General features: G+C 35.6%; 1 protein-coding gene across 2 annotated transcripts in view; it reads left to right on the plus strand.

The window, feature by feature from the left end:
* LOC145268854 (ATP-dependent RNA helicase A-like) overlaps positions 1–20,812 on the plus strand; it is a 250,342-nt gene that overhangs the window by 16,505 nt on the left and 213,025 nt on the right. Inside the window, exon 1 of one of the 2 annotated variants that reach the window (XM_080124532.1) lies at positions 19,528–19,662. The exons of the other annotated variant lie outside the window; for it this stretch is intronic. The gene's annotated coding sequence lies outside the window, so the exon portion shown is untranslated. Of the gene's footprint in view, positions 1–19,527; positions 19,663–20,812 lie in introns of those variants that run through there. 2 annotated transcript variants of the gene reach the window in all.

Raw genomic sequence — 20,812 nt, forward strand, 5'->3', positions numbered from 1 at the left:
GAGCTTATGAAGAAGAACTTGACTAATATATCTGAACCAAGTGCAAAAGAAATCCAGACAATTGCACTTAAGGGAACAGCGAGGATACTAAAAAGAGCTCTCGGTTAGTTTCAATAAAAAGCAGGGGAATGTTGGCAGCTGATTAAGAAAGAAAGAAAGAAAAAAGTGAAACAAACAATAAATCGTGGAACGTGATTGGGCGGGTTGTCAGATTGACTAGCACCGTCTATTTACTACGTAGACATCAAGCAACGGCTCAAGTCATTTAATATGCGTGATCGCCGGGGGGAAAAAATGTTGCTCCACTTTGCTTGATTCTAGATGTTTTAACTGCTATTTTAGTTTTGTTGTCTGTTTGGGCTTCCATACAAGAAGAAACGACTTATGTCAGCTTTGTAAGAAGACAACACGCTGACTTCCTGCTTTTTTTCTTCTTTGTCTTTCATGATTCATTTTGCAGTGATTTCATAAAATTCCTGACTTATTTTTTTTATTCTGATATATTTTGTAATTTCGAAGGAATTTCCAAAGATTAAAAATATTCATTATTTCTCCTTATTTTCTTTTTATATATATCGATCTCTTTTTCGCATATTTGTCTTTAATATTGCTGTTATGACGGTGTTATGTAATAAATGGATGTGGTTATTGAATTGCTTCTTTTCGGGGATAGTGAAAAGTGGGGTAATTTTGTAGATGACTCCCCACCCCTAAAAAAAAATAAAATTCTACTTTTTTTTAAGCGATTACATGTAAGCACCCTGAAAAAGTTAGCGGTGGAAAAAAAAATATATATATATATATTGGAATTTACGGAAGATGGGGGGGGGGGACTTTCATAACGTCAAATGATTACCCAATTTCTGGCCAGGTAGGGTAAATTTGTAGATGAACTTCCGTTACCAAAAAAGAAATGAAATTCTACTTTTTTGTGGCGATTATGTGTGAACACCCCGAAAAACTTGGCGGTAAAAAAAATGTATATGAAGAGACTAGTTTCATAATGTAAAATGATCACCAATTCCGGACTATGATCTAACCGGATAGCATTTTAAGGACAAGATGTATTGGGAGGGGAAAGGTCGTGCTAAAAAGTTAATGTAAAAAAAATTAAATGTCATTGTGTAAAATATTGGCATTATTTTATTAAAAAAAAAAAAAAAAAAAAAAACTAGAAGGCTTCTCACCCGGGCAACGCTTACTCAATAAAATTAGTTCCTATTTATTTGCCCCCCCCCCCCGAGGACAAAGTTAGACACCAGGTTGGTTTTTAATGTGGGAGGAAAACCCAACTCCCCAAAAATGGAGCACTCTGGATTGGAACAAAAATTAAAATTGCCTCGGTGTAGAAGGATTTCTCATTCACTAACTGAAGACAGAACAAATGAAGTATGGTATGAGAACAGATTCTACACTTTGCAATATTTATTTGCATAAAATATAAAAACTTTGCATTTGTAACAAATTATGCACATGGTCATTTAAGTTGGTTACCATAACTAAAAAAATGTCTATCATCAATCACCGTAGTACCATATTTACTCCAGGGTTTGTCTTAAAATTTCCCAAATCATTCAAAAATTTTATTAAAAATAAATAACTTCACTTGCAGTGAAAACGCCAAGAAAAAGGAATAATAAATAAAGTTAGTGTTTTAATGACTTGCGTGTGGTCGGAAACTATTTTTTGGTCTCCGCTTTTAACATTCGAAAATGATTTTAAAACCTTTAAATTGACGAATAGAAAGTGATTTCTAGTTAGAATGAAAGTTTAAATGGGATGGAATTCTGTATAGAACCCACAAATAACTTATTTTGTCTTTTAGTCCTCGCATTCCATGACAAAGGGGTGACGACTTGCTGTTCTCTGGGTCAGAATCTATCCATTTCGCACTTCTTGTTGGCTGGTTTTTAACCTTGAACAGGGCTCTATGGACAAACTTATCTTTAGTTGACCTTTGACAACTAAATATTTTCGTTTACTAGTCAAATAGAAACGTTACTAGCCATACCCACATGATTTTTAGAATATGATATCTTCGTGCTATGACGAGTATATACGTAATAAAGATTTTTCTGTGTTTTTTAATGAGTGTAATTCTAAATATACAACAAATTTTATGTTGATACTTGAAGGTATAAACATTCTAATTTCTTCAGATGTTTTTTAAACAACCTTCGTTAAAAAAGAGTATATTTTATTGCTTAAATCATTTAACTTTGTTCGTTTTATCTAATATATATATATATATATATATATAAAAATATAAAAGGTTGAAAAGATATTTCCACTTGGTGAGCTTTGGAAGATTGTCAGTGAAAGAACTACAATTGCCAAAAGATAAGTGTTTCATTATTTCTAGTCGCCACTTTAAAAAAAATCACTCGTAATGTAGAGCCTTGTTGAAATAGCTTCTCTTTTTTTCTTTTTTTTTTTAAGCTCCTTACAGCAAGTGGTTTTATGTCTTGTCTGAAATGATTTCCGTTTAAAAAAAGATTGTGCTCGGGATTGTTTACTTTGTATAAAGTCCTCCCCATTGATTACAGCTATTCATTAATCTGTCAGTTTGCATGTTTTAATCATGATACCCAGAAGAGCAAACGCTCGGTGATTGCATGTGGAGTTTGGGGTAGGTTTGGCCCAGAACATAGAAAGGACTGGCATAGAAGCAAATTTTGCCGCTCTCTGTTGATGTTCAGTTCTGCACCAAATGCATCTTTTCTTGCTACACATAGGAGCAGGGATAACCAGGGGACAATGAATCTTTCGAGGATGGAGTTGCTGTTATGCCAAAAAATGAGGCAGATTATTTAATTTAAAAGAAATATTGTCTCCAGCGATTGGGGGGGGGGCGTGATTTTTGTGAGGGTAGGTGTCATGGTATCATATGTGTTTGTCTTTGGTATTAAGTTATTCCACTTCAGTGTGTAGTATTGTCCTTTTTCGAAAAGAAATTGATATAATTGTATTCGTTGCCCTTTTTTTTCAATTGAATAGTTTACTTGGTGATGGTTTTCACACACAGTCTTCATCCAAAAACAGTCTCTCATCACTTTTGCATACGTTTGTAAACGAAGATGAATTTTCCATCAAAAACTTATATAATCCATATATCTATAAAAGTGAATTTGTCTTATGTGTGTGTGTGTACATTTCCCTACCAAACTACTCTGTCAATTTTCAGTCTACAGACTCGAGATTTGACGTAAGGGATGTTGAGATTTGGGAAAATCTTTTTAATCAGTTTTCGGCCAGAAATTTGGCTGTTAAGGAGTCAAAGTTCAACAATTTGACCTTTGAAAACTCGCCAATTTTGATTATTTGGACATGGGTCAAACTTTTTAATTTGATTTGAGCCCAAAACAAATGTTATAAATATAAAAAAATATTTGACCTGCGATCTCTACCAAATTACTCAGCTAATTTTGTGTCTAAACATTTGAAATTTTACATAAAGTGTATTCAGACATGCAGCAAGCTTTTTAATCAGTTTTGTGGTGAAAAGTTGGCTGCCAAGATGTCAAAGCTGAAAGAGTTGACCTTTGCAGACTCTACCAAACTCCTCTGTCAATTTTGGGTTTAAACACTTAAAATTTTAGATGTAGGTTACCTGGACATGAGTCAAACTTATATATATATTTTGTGTACAGAAAGTTGTTAGTTGAGACAGATCATTGGTACCGTCGGTTTCAAGCCCGATAATAAGGCCTGTTTAAGGTATCCTTATCAAGCTCTCTTCAGCCAATATTCGTCTATCTTATAACCGGAAGTGTGAAGTGATCTGTCTCAATTAACAACTTTCTGTACACAAAATATAAATACGTTCTTACAATTTGGATTTTCCTTTTAATTGAGCACTCTGCTGGAATTCTTTTTCCAAAAACAACTAATCATATATATATATATATATATATATATATATGCACATAAAGTTATAAACTGCTAGTAATCACTAATCTCAAAAAATTTCGAAATGTAATTGGGAATTATTACTTTCTTGTTTCATTCATTATAAGGAATCAAATTGCTAGAATTTCAACCTCCAGTCCTTCTTTTAAAGTTTTCTCAATGAAGGTGATTTTTCGAATGTTAAAAAGAAAAAACAAATGACTCTGAAACTGGTTCTGCAACCCTTTCTGCAATTTCACAAATCTACGGACGAATTACCATTTTAGGAATTAAGCACCAATTCCTCTTTTTCCTCCTCACCTGGTTTTAATGGATGTTTAGTGTTGTTTGAAGAGAAACCTGCAAGCTGCAAAAATTTACCGGCCACATTTTTTTTTTTTTTTTTTTTTTTTTTTTTTTGCAATTAAAAATAATGATGTATTTTTTTCTTCTGCCAATCAGCAAATAGCTTACATGTGCATCTTTGGCATAAACCCATGACCTTGCATACTTCTTTTATGTTTTCTGGAAATATTGTTAAATTAATTCATGTCTGATAAAGACTCAAGATGGAGAAAGTTGGTAAAAAGTAATAAAAAAAAAAAATAAAAAAAAAAATGATTTTTAACGCTCGATTGTTTCTTGAAAAAATTGTTGACTTCTACTCCCAAGATGGAAAGTCAACCAGAAAGTATCTGATTCGATTTTAGCATTGATTTATATTTAAACCCCCCCCCCCCCCAAAAAAAAAACAACCCCTCTTGACCAGAGTTTTGGAGTCTGACGTTTTGTAAAGAGTTTGAGTTGCATTTACATTACGGTTATTGTGTACACAGTATTATAATGTATAGAAGTGGAAGCTGGCTTGAAGACATGCGTTGCATGGAGATAAATGATATAAGAATGGTATGATGGATGTGTAATGTGAGTCTTAAAGATAGGCTTAGATCTGATGACTTCAAAAGAAAGATTAAAATGAGAAGAGTATAAAGAAATGTGCGTAGAACAGGAGACTTTGTTTGTTTGGTCACATCAAAGGAATGGGTGGGAATTCTTGTGTTGGTAGATTTAGTAAAGGTAGCAGTATCAGTTGATATGGGGAAGGCCAAGGAAAACATAAGAGGGATAAATAAAGACCTGGCCAGAGATAATTCAGTTGGAAAGTCAATTTCTAAAAGTATTCAACACGTGCCAGCATGTAAAAAAATGTTAAACCGATGATGATACATAATATGTATTATTTGTTTTATCTCGGGCTACTGTTTGCATCGTGTGCGTTATTTGCATGTCTCGATCTATCTAACCTCCGACCTTCTCCAAGTGTATTTTAGCAAACTTTGAAATTTGCACATAACTTTGAATGAAACCCCTAATTTAATCTACGGGGATAGCATATTCTCATTCCGTCAGACATGACTGGGTAAAATTACTAATTTGTAATTGTACTTTTGGGTCATCTGCACAAAGGGTCTGCAAGAGCCTGTGGTGTTGTGTATTAAGTACTTGGTAAAATTCAGTTGTAAGTTATACTCTTCGGGAGGTTGAAGGTTCAATCCTCAGTGCAGGCAACACAAAAAATAGAATTGGCTGACAGAAGGAGAGTATGCTACTATCCCCTACCATGGATTAAAATTAAAAAAAGTTTGCAATTCTCTACCTATATAATAGCCAGGTACGTCCAAGGATGGAGTGCTGTTGCCATATCTGAGCAGGGGCTGCTAGAAAATACTTGTCCTGCCTTGATAGCGTTCAAAATAGACTTTGTAGCCTTATAGGGATGCTCTTTTCTCTTCCTTGCAACCTCTTTCTCACAGAAGAGATGTTGCGAGCATGTCTCTGCTTTATCGTTATTTTCATGGTAAGTGCTCGTCTAGGCTCCAATCTATGGTCCCCCCCCCTCGCCAAACTTTCACGAGAAAGACTCGTCTAGTTGAAAACACTATCAATCGTTTCCCCCACTCTTTATCCGTATCTAAACCTAGACGTAGATTCCATGAACAAAGCTTCTTTCTTAGAAATGCACACTTGTGGAACTGTCTTCCGTTTGCCTGCTTTCCAGCTAACTATAATATGATCGTCTTCAAGTCCAACGTAAACAAATTCTTGATGAACTGTTCCCCTTAAGTAATCCAGTTTACCAAATTTCCACTACTAACAATTACTACGATATTGTCCCATTGACTACTGTACACTCTTTAACCCTTATCCTTGAGTGGCCTCTGGGTCTTGACAAGTGGTGATGTCTATGATTCCATACAGATTCCAAAGTTTGACAAGATACACCTGAAGAAGATCGGAGGTTACATCCACCGAAACGTTGTGAAAGTGAAAGATGAGAACTGTAGTCCGAAGAATGCAAATAATTCAGAAACGTAATTGCAAATGACTTAGAATTTCTACCCAGTTATGGCTGACAGAATAAGAACATGCAACTTAAATAGTGGGTTTCTTTTGAAATTCCATGAAGATTTTAGAGTTTGACAAGATACACTTGAAGAAAGTCGGAAGTTAAATCAAAATTTTCATGGAAAGTGTTCGAATGAGCTTCAATCTATGATCCCCCTCGCCAAACTTTCACAAGAAACACTCGTCTAGCTGTAAACACTATCAATAATTCCCCCCACTCTTTATCTGTGCCTAAACCTAAACGTAGATTCCATGAACAAAGCTTTTTTCTTAGAACTGCACGCCTGTGGAATTGTCTTCCGTTTTCCTGCTTTCCGGCTGACTACAATATGGTTGTCTTCAAGTCTAACGTAAATAAGTTCTTGATGAGCCGTTCCATATAAGTTATCAACTTTACCAAATTTTCATTACTAATGATTACTATAATGTCCAATTTCTACTGTACACTCTTTAACCCTTATCCTTGAGTGGCCTCTTGGCCTTGATAATGTGGTGATGCCTAAAAAAAAACAAAAAAAAAGACTGAAATGGTGTGTAATTACCACTCAAGATGAGAATGCTAGTCCAAAGAATACAAATTATCAATCTTCATCTCAAAAATTCAGAAACATGTCCAGTTTTGTTTTAGTATTATGTAATCTTAAAAGGGTTGATATGCCGTCGAAGCAAAACTTGATTTATGCAAAAGGTGTTTCTGCATAAAAAAAAACGGCAAAAAAGTTTTTACATTATAAAACACGTGCATTGCGAATGTTGATGTAATTAACCAATATATTTTATTCCCAATCGCTTTTCCTTCTCTCTTATCGTATCAGTTGTGTTGTCTACACAATTCAATTTGTATGCTTTTAACCTCAAATGATTGGGTAGAAAGCGCTTGAAATACTGATTAATTGAATGATAGTACGTCGTAGGGTTGGGGGGGGGGGAGGGTGATCAGTTGGTGTTGTTGCCCAAATGCTTGATTCCGACTTTAACCTGAGAATTTTTTTTTTTTTTCTACTAGTAATCTATAATACAAATCTCACCTGTCTGTTTAAATGTATGTATGTATGTTTCTATGTCTGCCTAAAACTTTTGACAGAGGTAACGTATTTTCACGAGATGGGTATTGTTTTGAAGCTCGACACTTCGGACAACAAATATTGAACAATTGGCTAGAAACATTAATTCCTTCACCCTCTACTGGGCACTTTTCTACAAGGAAGGGTTGCTTTTTTCGCCGATATTTTCAAGTCATCCCCTCTTTTCGATTGACTAGCCTTAATTTAAACCTACATTACTTTCGGTTTGGCAATGGACGCACCAGCAAAGACGTCATTTTTTTTTTTTTTTTTTTTTTTTTTTTTTTTTTTTCAACGTTCTTTTCCTCCTTCGCGGTATGGGTTCTGCCTACTACCGCTTTTTTATGTTCTAAACACACCTCCAAACACTGGGCACCCAGTCTAGTCTATTATAAAGGGCAGTTGCTTGTTTTGTTGTTTTGTTTGTTTGTTTTTTTTTCTTACTACTAACTCATACATTTCAACCGAAAGATCTTTTAAAGCTTCTAATCATCTCTCTGCCAGGTTTTTGAAATTCTTTTTCATAAATTTAGTTGCTCCTATAATTATTGGAATGATGGAGATCTTCCTAAGATTCCAATTTCTTTTCATGTCGTACATAAGACTTTTGATATTTTGTTATCTTTTCCCTATCAGGTCTATGCAGCCCAGCATCATTGAGCACTAACTTTTACTAAGGTTGTTTCTTTCTCCTCCTTGTTTCGTATCATTATGCCAGATTGAAACTAACGGCCACAGTTATATTCTTGCCCTCGATTAATAATTTTTCAAATTAAAATATATGTTGGTTATTTTATTCTTTAGGTGTCACCTCGGAAAGGTTTCGTCACGGAGGGTTTTTTTTTTTTTCTTACCGTTTTATATACTAATAAATTTGTCAACCTACAGAAAACAACGCTACAGCTTTATTTTAAAACTTTTATTGAAAAAAATCAATTTAGGTAACATGATTATGTAGTATAGCTGACATCTATTTAATGTAGCTGCCTTCAGCCTCCATCACCGCCTCGATACTGGTCTGGAACTGGGAGCATGGTTTTTCCACAAGCAATCAGGCTGTCTTTGGTGTTGTGAGAGGTCACGTTTGTGATCTTCTTCACGTATGACCAAGCGAAGTAGTCCAGAAGGTTCATGCGGGGGGGGGGGGACAGTGAGAGAAGGGTACGAAGTTGTAGCACTCCTTTTGAAGTTAAGCCTGGATCTCTTTGGACTTATGGGCTGCTGCCACATCCAGGGTTTGTTAACAGCCACTTGATTGCACCAGGGGATCGCAACAATCTTTAGCACATCCAGGTACATTTTGATATTGATTTTCAAGCCGATGTCAAAGATGTGAGGTGGTTTGATGTGTTCCTTATTTGAAACCATACCAAAGACTATAACTGTCCCTGTTAGTCGTGGCAATCTAGTGATGCATTTTGAGGGTGCTGGCAATGGTCCTGTTGTCATAACTTGGATCGGTAAAGAACAGGAGTTGTATAGTGGTGCATTTCTGATCTTGCTCGTTAACATTGTGTCCCTTTCAGACATGATAGAATGTTCCTATCGCTTTTGGGATTTGTACGCAACTGGCCAACTAGTAGATGGTCTGCAACAAAAAAAAACCCTGCTTTCATCAAACGGAAATATAATTGTCGTCTTTTCTATGGCAACAATTTTATTGTTAGATCGTGTAAAGGAGAGGTGCAACTTTGTATACCCAGTTAGGAATGGACTGGACACAAAGAGAAGATAGAGAAACTGAGAAAAAGAAGTTTTATACAAATACTAGCGAGGGGTACCCAGCGTTGCCCGGGTGTTTGTAGGTGTGTGTGAAAAAAACCCGAGAAAAAAAAACAGGTGCCCGTGAAAAAAAAACCGAATCCTTGACGACTCGCAGTTGGAAAATAGTAAAGTGTGAAAAAAAAAAACAGGTGCGCGTTTTTGATTGACGTGACGGCAATAGGTATTCAGCAGTTAGCATTTTGTGCGGGATCATTTTTAATGAGGTCAATTGTTTGTTTTTAAAAACCCGCTCCCTCGTCTCGAAATGAAAGCTACCGTCTGATATGACGAAGTCGACATTGAACAAATGTTACTTAGCTCTCTAGAGACCACTGGCTCTGAGCCTGAGTTTAGAGTCGAGTTTCGCTTTTTGTTTATACCGAAAACCGAATGTAACGCATGCCGATGCGGGAAATGTGGAATAATTAACGTTTGAAAGTCAATAAAATTAAATAGACAGGTGAGCTCCGTGGTTAAGTGTGAGATATTACAATTTATAGATGATATAAAAAGTTTTAAGAAGTTGCGAAGCGAGCGAGCGCTTCTCTGAAAGAAGCCTTTCGTGGACATCAAGGAGAAGTGTACATACATATTCGCTTTTATATATAGATGTTACATTTGGTTGGAACAGTGCAGTATAGTACTGATAGTTTATTATATAAAAGGCAGGTGTGTATGCGTGCTCAGCTAAAAATAAAAAAATTGAAAACAAGTACACACAAAGTTAGTATTCTCTTGATTGGTTTTGTGTAATCTAACCCTAACCCTAACCCTAACCCTAACCCGCCGGTACACTCGAACCGTGTTATATTTCAACCACTTAGACCCGCATCTTATCTGGTACTGTCGCACGAACAAGGAAGGACATAAAAAATATGACTATTAATTTTTTAGGTGAAAAATTTGACTCCGCATTATTTTTTAGGTGAATACAAAAACATTTATTCCAGTAATTTCCAACAACGCATTGTGTTTCAAAATATCACTCATGCATTTTACGTGCCTGTCAAGACGCCCTTTCACGCACATGCCTTTGTCATTGCTTGCCTTTCCGCTTTTTTGACCTAAATGAAATACTATCCCGCAGTCAAACTTGATTTCATTAACTCATTAAAACGGGCACCTGCCAAATCCAAGTAATTAAATAAATTCAAACGTGTTTCTGTTAGCATCTCATCTGGTTAACATTGCACATTTTTTTTTTTTTTTCACACTTTAATTTACAACTTTACCTCAAGGGTTTGGGTTCGGGTTCGATCCTCATGCTTACTTTTCTTCTTCTTTTTTTTACCCCCCCCCCCCCCCGGAGTTTCCACACACACCTCCAAACACCCGGGCAACGCTGGGTACTCCTCGCTAGTATATATATATAAAAGCGAAAATGTGTGTATGTATGTTCGCTTTTTGTGTATGTCCAAGAAAGGCTTTTTTCAGAGAAGCGGTCGGTCGGCTCGCAACTTCTTAAAACTTAATACTATCTCGCAGTCAAAGTTGACCTCATTAAGTCATTAAAACGTGCACCTGCCAAATCTAAGTAATTAAATAAATTCAAACGTGTTTCGCTTAGTATCGCGTGGTGGCCCAATGGTTAACGTCGCATGTTTTTTTGTTGTTTTTTTTCACACTTTAATTTCCAACTTCGCCTCAAGGGTTCGGGTTCAATCCTCATACTCACCTACCAAAACTTTTTTTTAAATCCCCCCCCCACCCCACCCCGGAGTTTTGATTTACCCAAAACCACACACACTTCCAAACACCCGGGCAACGCCGGGTACCCTCCGCTAGTATTAATATAAAATAATACGATGAAATAAATTATAAAACTAAGGACAAATTAAGATATTACATTAGCTAAGCTCATAGTTACAAAACTGAAAGAGTAATAAATTGTAAATAAAATAAAAATCCCATCAAAATTTATGATAAAGAAAATACCCAAACATATCGATTCCATATTAAATATTACATGGTAGCCTAATGATACATAATATGCGCTTATATCTACAAATTTTCATTCCCACTGGAAAAATACAATCATACTTACGTTAGTTAGCTGAGGTGACTGAGCACCCCAGAAGGACAAAGCGACGTCTACCTCCAAAGAAAACTGAGATACAACTGTGCCATATCACATGTGCTGTACTCTGAGTCAGGGGAAAAGAAATAAGTTGCCAACTAGGAATTATAAGCACTTAAACAAAATTTGGGTGACAAAACACCCAATGGGATTAACGCAAGGTTAACAAAAATGTTCTACTTTCGAGCCTATTTTGTGAATGAATTTCCTCTGACTCGTTTAATATCTCTGCCTCAAATGCTAAATATTTGATGTTTGTTATTATCGTGAGATGAACGTGGCGGCTCTTTTTCATTTTTTTTTTTTTTTATGTGTGTGTCGTTATATGTCCATTAGCTGTAATTTGATTAGTATTATTTTTTTTATTTTTATGCTTGTGATTCATTGGACAGTTTCTGTATCAACCAGAAAATAAATCTGATTTTTTTAAAAATCAGAAATACAAGTTAGAACGATAAAATTGCGTCAAAGAAAACAACACTACAGCTTTATTTTTAAACTTTTATTGAAAAAAATCAATTCAGGTAACTTGATTATGTAGCAGAGCTGATATCTGTTCAATGTAGCCGTCTTCAGCCTCGATCACTCGATGCGGGTGTGGAACTAGGAGCATGCCCTTTCCACAAGCGCCGATGAGAGCTCTTCGAATATTCAGCGGATAGTGGTGATCAGGCTGTCTTTGGTGTTGTGAGAGGTCATGTTGGTGATGTTTTCGATGTATGGCTAAATGAAGTAGTCCAGCGGGTTCAGGTCGGAGGGCCAGTGAGAGAAGGGTACAAACTCGTAGCACTCTTTCTGAAGTTACGCCTGGGTCTCTTTGTATTTGTGAGCCGGCGCCGAGTCCTGCTGCCACATCCAGAGTCTGCCAGCAGCCACCTGATTGCACCAGGAGATCACCATACTTTTCATCACATCCAGGTACATTTTGGTGTTGGCTTTCAAGCTGACTTTGAAGATGTGAGGTAGTATGATGTGACCCTCACTTGAAACCGCACCAAAGGCCATAACGTGGCGAGAAACTTTGTTTTCATCATTCTGGGTACGTCTCTGTTATTCATGGCAATCCAGTGATGCATTTTGAGGGTGCTGGCAATGGTCCTGTTGTCATAAATTGGATCGGTAGAGAGCATGAGTTGTTCAGTGGCACATCTCCAATCTTGCTCATTCAACATGACCATTTCAGTTACCTTTACAGAGGGTATCCATTGTCTTGCAAGACTGAATGAAGGCATCAATCGAACACTTGAACTCTGAAATACATAGATATTTGAATGTTCCATTTAAGTTATTAATCTTCCAAACACTGAGTTATTAAAAAAAGTTGAGGACATAATTTTCCTGTCCGCAACTGATCATTTTAATGTTATGGTATATCTTGGATCGGTAGAGAGCATGAGTTGTACAGTGGCACATCTCTGATCTTCTTTGTTAACATTGTGTCACTTTCAGACATGATAGAAGGCTTCTATCACTCTTGCAACAAAAAAAAGAAAACCGATTTTCATCAAATGGAAATTATTTCTTTGTTTTTTAAATTTTGAACAAACATTAGTCATGGTGAAAGTAAATTTTTGTCAGAACGGATTTCCAGGATAACTCTGCTTGCCCACCTAGGGAGTATTATAAGGGTAAATTGTCCAAAATCGTTCCTCTGTTCATTTGTTCGCCCATTTCTCAATAACCATTGCCTTGGATTTTTAAAAGATTTTGCACAAACATTAGTCATGGTGGAAGTAAATTTTTTATTCATAGAGAGAGACGCCATATATGCTTTTTTTTTTTTTTTGTCTATCATTTTAAAACTCATGGCTTTTTTTCTTTTTCCTTGATGTTAAACTCGTAACAGCATTGTTTGGTCTGTCATGCTTAAGTTTGAAATAATAGCATTTCCACCATTAAGCACAGATTGAATGGACACATCTCAATAAATATCCATTCCCGTTTAAAATTCAAAACACGAATAATATTAATAAAACAATATTGTTGACATTAGTAATGAGCCACCGAACATGAAAAAAATGTTTTTTGGTAAAATCTTCCATAAATCGACTTTTCCTTTCCTCTGCCCTGAAGACAAATGCGTTCTCCAAAAATGGGTTAATGTGCAACAAATTGTGAATCTTTTTTGTGTGCATTGCAGAGAGCCTACAAATCTCCGTCTTTAGTGCTCGTTCAACATGGGAAGCTGTGCCCCCCCACCACCCCAACCCCACCTCCACACATACACATCATCCATTCCTTATTTAACATCCTTTCTATTGTTCCTTGAAACCCTGACAGCAAGTTGCGTTGGGGTGGGAAGTTTTACGCTCGATTGATCCACACTCTTACAGGAATGCGTGATTGGTCTGACACGTTTTGTGGCTCACTTTGAAATCGACATTTTCATAAGATATGAAGAACATTCAGTGAGCGGAACCTGACTCGGAGATATGTGAGCGTGTAGTCCTTTCACACACTGGTACGCTTGTGCATTCAACAAACGCATCTTGTGCGTTATTGTCGGCGAACAACCAAAAACACAAGTCAACTAGTAAAGTCTACAGCTTGGTCTTCTGTTTCTCAAGGCAAACAAACTTCTTACATAGAAACACAAGGAGACCGTTGACAATTTAAAAGGTTTATTGAGAGTTTTTTTTTTTTTTGACAAGAGGGGAGAGACCGTAACCTTATTCCTTATTAAAAAAGGCTGCCTAAGATTATTTTCTTTCTTATCTATATAAACAGATGTATGTGTGTTTGCATAAAAATATTTAACCAATAAATTACTGGTCACATAACACTGAAATTAACAGGAAATAGTAATTGTACACCAAGGATGGTTTAAACGATCCTGGTGTCTAACTCTGTCCCGTGGGGAGGCATTGTAAATAGGAACAAGTAAAATCTTTGAGTGGCTAAATAATGCATGCAAAAATGTCGGCAAGTTGAAATGCTATTACTTTTATGCATGCACAAATTCATTCATAGCTTCAAGTGGTTTAATTTTAAATCTATCTTATCTGTCGATAGCTCAAACAGTAGGGAACACGGTTGGAGCACGAAATATTTTGGTTTTGACAACTATAATATAAATCTCACTTGTCTGTTTAAATGTATATATGTATGTCTGCCTAAAACTTTTGATAGAGGTGATGGATTTTCATGAGATAGGTATTGTTTTGAACAGCAAATATAAAAAAATTGGTTAAAAACACTGGGCACTTTTCTACAGGAAGGGGTGGCATTTTTTTTTTTTTTTTTTTTCCCCCGATATTTGCGAAAGTCATCCCCCCTCTTTTCAATTGACTAGCCTTAATTTAAACATTTGTCACTTCCGGTTTGGCGATGGACACAACAGCAAAGACGTCACGTTTTTTTTTTTTTTTTTTTTTTTTTTTTCACGTTTTTTTTCCTCCTTTGTGGTACGAGTTTGAGCCTGCCTGTCTACTATCTCCTCTTTTTTCTCTCTCTCCTCCTCTTCTATGTTTCTTTCTCTTCTATGTTTCTTTCTCTCCTACCTTTTCTCCTCTCTCTCTCTCTCCTCACAGGCATTATCCTCTTTTTATGCAGATAGTGTAGTATCTGTTTCATGATCAGACCATCTTCCCAGGCATTGTGGACAGTTTGTCATAACATTCTCTCTGACTAACAATAACGTTTGCTGATTTTATTGAAAAAATATCCATTTCTGATGTGCAAATTTTCTGCAAATCATTTCACTGACATGGATTATTTTTGTTCAATCAAATTAAGCCATTACTGATTAATCTGCTATGCACTAATCTCGTATGGATTAACTTCATTCTTTTAAGGAAGAAGCTTCTTTTTTTTTTTTATCTTTTTTAATTTTTTTTTTTTTTTTTAAAGATTTTATGCAAATTAATACTTTTATGAATTTGTTTAAATGCAACAAAATTGACATGTCGGATTTTTTATGTTGGCTTCAACGTTTGACCTTTTGTTTCCTCTCATTGATGAAAGGTGTTGGCAATTTTTATTTAAACATATTATGGAATTGGTGATCAGATACTTGTGACTGAGTGATAGGAACGAGGATGTTACACACACTAATATTTTTTTTATGTCCTCGGGCAATGCCAGGTAGCCTTGCTAGTCAGTAATAAGATGATTTGCAAAGAATGGTCTGTTGTGCAAACAGAAGGAATGAAGTTGCATTTATTTTTTTTATTTTGGTGCCCCTTTACATAAATACCACCTCCCCAACCAACCTAAGTCGCAAAATCCTACCTGGTTCACCGTAGAGGTTCATAGGCAACTAAAAGCTTTCTATTATATATTTTAGATTGGAATCCTTTGAGATGAGTAGGAAAAAGAAACGTTTTATCCAATGCGAGTAGGCGCAGATGAAACGTGAACAAATTCCGTGGAATCTTTCACGTTTTTTTTCTAATGGCTGGAAATACTTGATGCTTCGCCAAGGCTATCCAGGGTATTTTTTTATCATGACGCCATCACTAGATGGGTTGCCTACCATGGCTTAAGAGAGGCCCGACTACCCTTGAGAGAAGGATAGACCGTGCCAATTCCCCAACCTGGTATTTTTACCTCCCGGTATATACAGCGCTTCGCCTTCCCAAATGGTCACCTATCTGATACTGGCCAGGCTCAACATTTCTTAACTTCTGTGATTTGGCGGGAACCGGCGCGTTAACGTGATTGTGCCATATATAGGTATGAGTAATTTTTATATTTATTTATTTATTTGCGGACTGTTGTCTTCATCTTCATAGTTGTTGCTGTTTCATCACGTTTCAGCCAACTATTCCTTTGGCCTTCTTTAGGTGGTTAACCGCGATCGGATAGACATACTGAATCTCTTAACTGTGTCCTTCGGGGGCCCGTGGTGCAGTGGATAAAGGCATTTGAATCTCTACGGTCCCAGATGAGCATTGTCTGAAGATAGTGGTTTCAATCCTACCCAAAGCAGACCAGAGGCTTAGTTGGCCAAAAACGTGGTGAGACGACAACAACAACTATGGAAGGCAGTAATTATTGAAGATACAGTTAAGAGACTCAGCATTCCTATCCCGTCATAGTTAATCACCTGAAGAAGGCCAGAGGATGAGTTGGCCAAAACATGGTGAAGCAACAACAACAACAACAACAACAGCTATGAAGATAAGGATAACAGTCCACAAATAAATAAATAAAAAAAGCTTTCTACTCTAAAAGTTTCTTCTCAAACTACGTTCCTTTGGAATTCCCTCCCTGCTTCTCTTGATGCTGAAATTTAAATGTAATGTGAACAGTCATCTTGCTGTTCAACTTCCTAATAAGGATCTCCCCGTGGGTGTGATCCTTAATTCACAGTGTCCCGTTGTCTCGGTGACAATGTGCCTTGTTTGGGGTGAAATAAAATAAAATTCCAACATTACTCTAACGATTATTAATCAAAACCAGATTTTTGGTGGCGAAAACAATTTATTCAAATGATTGGTTATTTCCTCGCAAGTTCTCGTCAGGCAACTTAAAAAAGGTTAACTGATTTTCTTCTGTGACGAGGACTTGTTGTTTTAACGAACCATCTGTCTAAAACATTAGCATGTCCAGTGGCAAGACTATGTAAATTTGTCTATATCAATAAAAATATATCTTGCTCTTTTATTGAGCACTCTTAATAATCTTGTTGAATTCATGAGTTTTCTCTCTTGAATACCTTGGGATGATTAATCTGAATTGAGAAAATTGGAACTTTCTAAGGTATCAGTATCGGAGAAAATTGTGCATATTTTTCGATGCCAAAACGATTCTTGTAATTTGAATAAAATAAAATATGCACCAAGTCGCTCGAAAGCCAAATCACAACGTAATATTAGGAAAATAAACAAATATTTTACTTGTTTGAAATTTATCACAAATATATTTCAGAGGTATACTCCATCTTTAGTGTTTTGTTTCTTTTTTTTCTTCTTTCTTGCCATGTTGTAAAGTTGGAAAAAGAAGTCTGTTTGTAAAGAGCTGTGCGTTGTATCTAGTGGTTGTATTTTGAAATGTTTGAACTGTGCGTAGGCAACGCGAGAATAACGTCAAGAATGAGAGTTCATATAGAAACGTTGTTTTCATTTGAATAATTTTATATGAACTCTCATCCTTGACGATTCTTGTAATTGTTTCTAATTTAGTTTGTTTTGTTTAAGACTTAATTTTTCATTGCTGCTACTAAAGATAAATTGGTAAATGTTTATTGGTTTTAATCAGCAAACAAAATTAAAGTGTATTTTTATGCCCACGGAAAATATATCTAAGTTTTTACCGTAATATAAAGAAAACAACTCTGTAAATTAGATATTTAGTTATTTTTCAAGAATCGGAATCTGTAATTGTATCGGAATCGGGGGAAAAATTTGCAATCGTTCAATCACTTATATATATATATATATATATATCCTAACCGTCCTGCACCCACCTTTTTATAACAAAAAAAGAGGAAAAAAACTAGCAATACACCAAGCCTCAAAGGAAAGGAACAATCGCTCCTGATGATAATTGGATGCACCACTAGAAAGCGCTTGAGTAGAATATGGCTGAGTTAGGCGCCATTTTATACAATATGCTAGCTGCAATAAAATAAAAAAAGACTGCTCGGCGATTGGAAAAGATATCCAGAAAAATCGGAAAAAAGAATAACACTGTCGTGTTCAACCAACGTGCTTGAATAATGACTTGCTGCCAAAATATACAAATATATATACATATTAGTGATGGGATGATTCCAATATTATTCCCGATTCCGATTCTTTATAAATTTCTAATTATTTAACTATAAGATAGTTATTTCGCTTGATTTTCCCCAAAACACATGTTAAATATGCAGAAATTTTCCTAAACGTACCAAATATACTTGTGGGGGATGATCTATCGATTTTAGCTTTACTGGTATTTTAAAATCAATAATAATTTCATCAGTGAAAGAATTTGGTTTAAACAAAAAAAGACAATTAAAAGAATCGTTTTGGCATCGGAAAATAGACATCAATTTTTCCGATTCCGTCCGATACCCCCAAATCTTCCGATTTTTCTGATTCCGATTAATCGTCCCAAAGAGAGAGAGAGAGAGAGAGAGAGAGAGAGAGAGAGAGAGAGAGAGAGAGAGAGAGAGAGAGAGAGAGAGAGAGAGAGAATAAATTAAAAAAAAAATGGTGTAATAAAAAATAAAAACGTATTTGCAGCTTCCCTTCCAATTTTCGGATTTAAATTATGTCAAATCACACTTGAATTCCTTTTGACGGATTGATTGTTGCTATTTCTTTTGATGAGTTAAGGGCATAATAGATTCACTGATTGATATAATAATTAAGTGATTGATTTTTGCGCTACGAAACAGATACTGTCAAGAATTGTAAATATCAACTGAATTAAAGGAATAAATTATAAGATGGTCAACATCATGAATTTTGGAATATAACTTTTTGTCATTTATTCTCTATATTGCTCTGTAATTACATTGAGTTTCTTAAATAAGGATTGATATGTAATAATAAATATATTTCTACAGAATATATATATATATATATATAATATATATATATATATAATCGGCGTTAATCGTGTGACACCCTGTACTGCTGATTCCTGAAAGGATGAAACACTAGTGTCTGTAGGTATGTAATAATATAGTAAATAATTGTTATATTTGTGTGTGTGTTTATTTCTCAGTCCTTAAATACAGGTTTATAGTACACAAAATCTTTGCCGCTGTAGCAATAGGCACATTGGGGAAAGGGAGAAAGAGAGTGAGGGTGAGGGGTTATTGTGTATGTAAAGATGTGAGCAAGGTTTTATATCCAATCATCTTGTATCGGTTCCTACCCCCCCCCCTCCTCCTCTTTTTCTGCCCAACTCTGCCATCTTCTTTCTTTTCATCTGACTCCACTATTGTCGCTCACTTGGCCCAGAGTCAACTGTTTATGACGACTACTACTACTACTACACCTCCTCGTCCAAATCAATCGGGCTGCATCTTTGTGTGTAGTCAGTGCTTGCCTCTCCGTCGTTCCTACCGCTCGTACCATGTGGAGTTGCAAGTTGCTTTCAGTGGATACGATACATCTGCTGCCGATGGCTGAAGGAGAGGTTTAGCCTAACGCTCCATCTCTTTCTCCTTTGACACTCCACTGCTTGAGAAAGATATCACCATTGCCTTAGACCAACAACCAACAAGAGAGAAGGAAAAAAAAAAAAAAAAAAGATAACTGGCCTTATTTTAACTCTTTAGACTTTTTGGCCAGGAGAACAACTCCCAGGCCCTGTTAAGCTATATATATATATATATATATATACTATATATGTATATATTTACATATATGTTATCTGTTTGATAGATACCTGTTGTAGATTTTGGATTTTTTTTGTATCATACCATTACGGATTTTCACACGTATTTTTTTTTTGTTTTGTTTTTTTAATTTTTACAAGCCAAAGTTTTTGAACACTTGATTTTTATTATTTATTTATAGACAGGTAAGTCTCCTTTTTATATTCATTATAACCTTAAAAATATTTTTATTATTTTTATTATTGGTTATTATATAATAAATAATAAAATGTGTTCAGCTTTAACGCTTCACTGCAGTTTCACCGTTATCACCGGTCATCAGGTGGGGACACTGCAATTGATGCTGGGGGACATTTCTGATGGCTGCTGAAATGGCAATAAAATGTTAAATTCAAGTAAATTTGATTGCCATGTATTATTGTTATAGCTCTATCTTGTAAGATATTGAGCACCTCATTTTGTTTAAGATCTGTCTTAATGTGATTTTGGAAGTTTATTTACTCGTATGTGTGTGTGTGTATATATATATATATATATATATATATATATATATATATATATATATATATGCACGAGTAAATAAACTTCCCCAAAGTACGGTGTATATATAGATATACACACACACACACACACCGTACTTTGGGGAAGTTTATTTACTCGTGCATATATATATATATATATATATATATATATATATATATACGCCCTATTTTGGGTTAATTGCGCCAACTAGCTAAAAGTGCTCTTTTTGCATATAAAGGGCACTTTTTTTGAGTTGACGCAATTACCCTAAAGTACGGTGTGTGTGTGTGTGTGTGTAATGCGTGTTTTTTTTAATAGGTAATTACGTTTGTATGATCATCTATTTCGGAAAAAACACACACATATATCTGTGTGTGTGTGTGTCGATACTTTCAATTTCAAAGAAACGCTGGTGTGAAAACTATTACCCATGAACCATGGGTCAGCGTTTGAACATTGAACGTAATTGTATTGTACATTCAGTGCCTTGAACCGATTGTGAAGCTACGTAGATTGTTTTTTTTTTTTGTTTGTTTGTTTTTTTTTCACTTTAAACAACGCATGTTACTACTTGGACGTAAGGGACTGCTATTTGGAATAGCGTCTAATGGGAGATTATGGAGAGTTGAGCAGCAAGATTTCTGTTCACATTACATTTAAATTTCTGTAGGTTAGTTTCGTTAAGGAAACAGGAAAAGAATTCCGAAGTCTAGTAGTCCGAGGAGAAGAAAAATAATAACTATTAGAGAAGAAGGCTTTCCAGCATCTATGGACCTCAGTTGTGAAGGGGTGGGATTTTTCTGCTGGTTGAGT

The sequence above is a fragment of the Euprymna scolopes genome, chromosome 44 (assembly GCF_053919585.1).
Source record: "Euprymna scolopes isolate OS-2025 chromosome 44, ASM5391958v1, whole genome shotgun sequence".
NCBI classification, from domain to species: Eukaryota; Metazoa; Mollusca; class Cephalopoda; order Sepiida; family Sepiolidae; genus Euprymna; species Euprymna scolopes.